General features: G+C 48.2%; 1 non-coding gene across 1 annotated transcript; it reads right to left on the bottom strand.

Annotated features, from left to right (window-relative positions):
- Positions 1-4,559: 4,559 nt before the first annotated feature.
- LOC133820541 (small nucleolar RNA R71) lies at positions 4,560-4,666 on the bottom strand. Its single transcript, XR_009886948.1, has one exon. It is a non-coding gene; the product is annotated as a small nucleolar RNA R71 (small nucleolar RNA).
- Between the last annotated feature and the right edge of the window lie 1,083 nt (positions 4,667-5,749).

Genomic DNA, 5,749 nt, shown 5'->3' with positions numbered 1-5,749 from the left:
GTTTCTGAGGGAAGTGGAACTTCAGGCCAGGCAAAGGAAGGTTTGTTTGCTGAGAAGAAGGAGACCCCGAAAGGGTGGACTCCCTTTGGGCTGGAGGAGGAGGCAGACGGGGTATTAAGGACAGAAGGGAAGACACTACCGCCCCGGTCTGTTGTTGTTGCTGGTGTTGCTGTTGTTTTTGCTGCTGCGGTGGCGGAGGTGACTGCCTTTGTTGTTGTTGTTGTTGCTTTTGCTGCTGCGGCAGCGGAAGTAATTGCCTTTGTTGTTGCTGCTGGTTTGGCTGTTGTTGTTGCTGCCGCTGTGGCGTTGGTGATTGTCTCTGTTGTTCTTGTTGCTGCTGTTGTTGTAGTCGTGGTTGCTGTTGTTGTTGTTGTTGTTGCCTTCGACCGGGAGAAGACTGTCTAAGGCGTTTCTTCTTGGCGCCCTCAGCATCTCCTCCGGGACGCTTGCTCACCCCAGTCGTCTTCACGGGGAACACAAGCCTTTCCCCGTCGCTGCTACTACTCGAGTTCGCCATGGACTCGGAAGGCCCCTTGGCAGGAGATCTCTCCACCGCCGAAGACACATGCGCCTTGCCACCTGTCTTCTTGGATGTGGTAGCTTTACCTCCCCTACCGGCTCCGGCTTTTCGTCCTTTCCCCTTGGACGGATCTTGGCTGGTGGCGGCTTTCTTGATGAGTAAGGTAACTCTCCCCAACATCTTGGCTTCGGGATATTCTTCAAGAAACGTATGAAGCAAGGTTAACGAACCAGCAAGCAATGTGAAAGAAGATAAGCAGAAGACAAGACAATCAACAACATAAAAGCACAAGCAAGTCTGCCAGCAGGGAACAAGGAATAAGAAAAAGAAAAGTTTGAAAGGGACGACCATGCACGAGAAACGTGGATGGCCTTCCCCGAGCAAAACAAAACACCGCTTTCTGCTCCAGGAAGCTCCCGTACTCCTTGAAGTCCGGGAATGACATGTTGAGGGAAGAAGGGTCAACCATGATGACACCTTCTGGTAGACTACCGTCACTCAGACACCCGAGGAGCTCATCTACCCTATCGAAATATCTGTCAAAGGGTATCCTACGCGGATCTAGCCTAAGGAAGCGGGGATCGAACCCCATCTGAGAGATCCGGGAAACCTCAGACAGGCTGGGGGTGTGGATCAATCGAAAACTAGTCTTACCTCTCCCGGAGGTACCAGCCCCCGGAGTCCCTTCGTTGGGGTAAGCTGCGGCGTGGCGAGCCTCGATCTCCTCTTCCTCCGGCTGGGGGTTGGGGAACCTCTCCGCCCAACTAGGGGATAAAGTATTCTCGTCCCGGGCTGCTTGGCTGATCACCTTGGACAGCTCCAGGGCAATCTGCTCCCGGATGTCAGCCGACACCTGACTTTGCCCCCTGCCACTCACTGGCTCAATGTTTTGGAAAGAGGCGAGTAGCCCATACTCCCTCAGAGATTCGGAGGTCACAAGTCCCTCCACTTTCAGCTCTTCCTCCGAGAGCCCTTCGTAGAAATTTGACCTCCTTATCATCTCCGCACAGCGAGGTGTACGCGGAACAACTTCTGCAAAATCCAAATACGAGCATTAGAGATCCTCTCGAAAGGCAAATCAAACGTAAAGAAACAAAGTTAAAAAGGAGGGGAAGGAGCACTTACCAGGGACTTTGAAGTCCAAAGATAGGGCTGGCACCCTCTTCAATGGGAAGCCGGTCGTCAGGAACCAGTACTCCCGGAGGTCTGGAACCCTTGAGGTATGGCAGGTAGGACACATCACGTCCGGGTACCTCTCCAGCCTGTAAAACCCCACCTTGTCTGGATGACCTCTCATAGGTTGAGACTTCAGCCCATAGAAGTATAGCACCTCCTCCGGGGTAAGGGCCTCCAGGTCCCGGGACTTGCAAAAGATATACCACCCCGCTAGGAGCTTGTAGCTGGGGGGAATCAACTGGAAGGGGGCAATCCCCGCCTTCACACAGAAATTGGCAAAATAACTCCTTAGGGGCAAGTGCGCCCCACACACTATGTGTGCCCAGCTCCAGGCACCAAAGCCCTCATGACTCTGGCTAGCAGACTCACCCAGCACCGACAGACGGTGCCACATCAGGCCTGGGATGTTCTTCAGGCCTGCTTCTGAGGAGTACAGCTCCAGCATGCCGTAGTTCCTGAGCAGGTTCGGCTTCTGGTCCATCTCCCAGATTGAACTGTTGATAGTCGGGAGGCTAGCCGCGACCACTTTAGTCTTTCCTTTCCCCGTTGCGCCAGCGACAGGGGAATTTTGCTCCTGGGCAGATTCAGCCTCTACCGCGGCAAGGATTTGTTCCTTTGAGATGTTCGTCACTGAACAAGAGAAACAAAGAAGAAAACACTCTAAGCAGTCAGCACCCTTGTCATACCCTAACGATATCAAAGGCGTCGGGGAGACCCTCCCCGAAAACTGCTTGGAGAGGCTCCCACCGAACTTGCCGAGGGGTTGACACCATGCCACCCGAAGGACAGCAAGGAGCCAAACTCAAAATCCGAGCCTAAGCCCGCCAAGAGAGGTGTTTTCCCAGAGGAAGACACCCTAAAGGCGCTCACGCTTATGCCCTAAAACAGCAAACCAAAACAGCACAAGCAAGACGAGGAACGAATTTCCAAACGCAAATCGTCAAAGCATGCAAAGAGATTACTTATCGACTCACATCAATCGCATGCCTATCAAAGCCCTATTCACGCATGCACATAGGCGATACTGGCAGAAAACTCAACTCTAACAACTACCAACAACCTAAGGTTTGGGAGGAAAGAGCAAAGTAGAAATACTTACTGGTATTCGGGTAGTTGAAGATTGAAGGAGTAACCGGATCACTGCATAGCACGATCGCGGGAAGTAAAAGCTGCGAACAAACGGTGATTCAAACCCTGAACTTCGGCGAACAAACCCACTGCCAAATCACAAGAAAAGTTTCTAGATTCCTTACCAAAAGAAGTGGCAAGTTCGAAGGAATGGAAGCTTGGAAGCCTGAAAGTTCGAAGGTTTGGGAATCTGAAAATCTGAAAGATAGAGAATTTGAGAGCGTAAAGAGGAAGAAAGGTCCGTTCCCTGGTTTTTATAGCAGGAGTGAAGTCCTTTCGAATCCTACAAATGGTCGGTCCTGATCTTCCCATACCGTATGCATCAGATCTGACGGCTGGAGATGAAGCGCCGATCCTATTTATGACTCCTCGGATGGGAATAAAGTATTTATTTCCCATCATTATACCACCTCGGGCCCGGTGTACCATTAAAAACCGTCAAATCATTACTCAGATGCCTGACGCACGCATACTCAGCCAGCCGACTCACGCACACGTCTTGGTCACAGAGCCATTCCTGGCATGACGCGTGGCCCTTGCCACACTTGAGTACTTGAGGTCAAACAGAAGAAATTTCCTTTCAGGAACCCTTCAGGCGGGAAAAAGGAACCCTTCCAGGAACACAGGAACACAGGAGGGAAAAAGGAACCCTTCCAGGAACACAGGAGGTGACCCCTCGCCTAATCTAAGAAACCGGAATACCCGGAGGACTGTACAAGCTCCCGGATCTCTCAAAGCTCCGTGACCTCGGGGGGTAAATGTTATCCAAATTTCCGGATAGCGTTTAGATGGATATCCTCAGGGAAGCAGAATTATCAATGTCTTTCACGGTAGATGACCAGAGCTCGCGGATGGACAGAAAGGCTTTGCCTCTCCCGTTTAGTGTCCGGCTTACTCTTTCAAGCAAACGCGACACGGAAGCTCGTCAACTCTCCCGGACTCCCGAAGGGATATCCTTCGGGGAAGCTCCTTCCAGGAGAAGCTCTTCAGGTTGTCTTCGCGGAAACAGTTCCGTGCCTCGCACGGAACAAGACCAAGCGGTCGAGTCATGGAGGAGGCCTAGTTGGAATGATATCCTCCTGACACAGAATCCTGCCTGACACGCCCGACAGGTCAAGGCCGCACACATCCTAGCACGCCTAAAAGTACTATTTCGCCTACTGTTCCGCTGACAACTTGGAAAAGACGGCTGCCTTTGTGCATTCCCCATACTTTCACGTAAATATACCCACATAGAGCCTGGTAGCCAGGTGACTACGGTAATTGTATCCCCTATTTATGGCTGGTGTAATTAAGACTCATGTGAGTAGAGAAAAACCCTAATCCAAAACCCTAGCTATAAAGACCCCCTCATTTTACGATAGGGGGGACGGCCAACAAATCACATAGCAAGAACTCTACTAAAATCTCTCCAGCTTCATCTTCTCCAAGAGAACCCGAGAGAAACACTGTGAGGTTGTGAGTTTCTTGTACACTAGCTGTTTGACTGTTATTCTCTACAAGTATAATAACATCGACTCGTGCACTAGGGCTCGTTAACGCCTGAACCACGTAAAAACACTGTTTGTTTATTTACATTTCTTCATTTCTATAGTTCTTATCTTTTTATTATTCCGTTCGTATTCGTTTCCGAAAAACTCGGTAAACAAATTCATTACAAGGCAACTCAATACTTACTGGGGAAGATTTGGCTAAGAAATTCCTTGGTAAATATTTTCCTCCTGCCAAGTCAGCCAGAATAAGAGGAGAGATTTATAACTTCCATCAGCTAGATGAGGAGTCTTTATATGATGCATGGGAAAGATTTAAAGAGTTTCAAAATAAATTCCCACATCATGGAATAGAGAAGTGGTTGCTAGTTCATACGTTTTACAATGGTTTGGGGGGCAATACAAGGACAATTATAGATGCAGCATAAGGAGGAGCATTTATGAGAAAAAGCGCTAATGAAGCATATGAATTATTGGAAGAGATGGCTATGGATAACTATAATTGGCCTACTGAGCGTGAGAACAAGAAAGTAGTAGTAGTCTTATAAGTTGATCCAATTGCGCTATTAACAGCTCAGGTGGCATCTCTAACCAAGCAATTGCAATCTCACCGCACAAGCAATGCAAGTACAGAAGGTCGTGAGTTGTGAGATTTGTGGGGGACCACATTCTTATGAACAATGTCTGAGCATAGCTAGTTGCTCAACTGATGTGAATAGTATGCCTTTGGAACAAGCACAAGTTATTGGTAAATTTTCAAGACCTGCACCCAACACTTACTCAAATTCCTATACTCCTGCTTGGAAAAACCACCCTAATTTGTCTTGGAAAAATAATCAAGGGTTACAACCGCAATATCCAAAGTACCCACCTCAACAACCCCCTCATCAACCGACTTATGGATTACATTCTAAACCATATTATGATCCAAACCCACGCCCATCTCATCCACCACCACATCCTCAAATGAACCCATCAACAATTGAGCTAGACCAATTAAATCAATTCATGACAGAGACAAGGTCTTCAATCAAGAGTTTGGAGACACAAATAGGTCAATTGGCTCAAATATTTTCTAGTAGACAGCAAGGGAATTTGCCTAGTTCCATAGAGGTAAATCCTAAAGAGCAATGTCAAGATGTCACTCTGAGGAGTGGGACTAAGTATGATGGACCTACAGTGGGTGACAAGGGGAAGAAGACAGAGGATCAACATGTTGCTAGTCCATTACAAGAGGAGGTTATTCGAAGACCTTCCAAAGAGAGAAAAACCAAAATACACTGAGCCTACACCAAAGATTCCATATCCTTAACAGTTTTGAAAGGCGAATCTTGACAAAAAATTCTCCAAATTTCTTGAGGTATTTAAGAAACTTCACATTAACATTCCTTTTGCAGAGGCTCTAGAACAAATTCCTAGTTATGTGAAGTTTATG

Source organism: Humulus lupulus, chromosome 2 (assembly GCF_963169125.1).
Source record: "Humulus lupulus chromosome 2, drHumLupu1.1, whole genome shotgun sequence".
Taxonomy (NCBI): Eukaryota; Viridiplantae; Streptophyta; class Magnoliopsida; order Rosales; family Cannabaceae; genus Humulus; species Humulus lupulus.
This window is presented reverse-complemented; position numbering and strand designations above follow the sequence as displayed.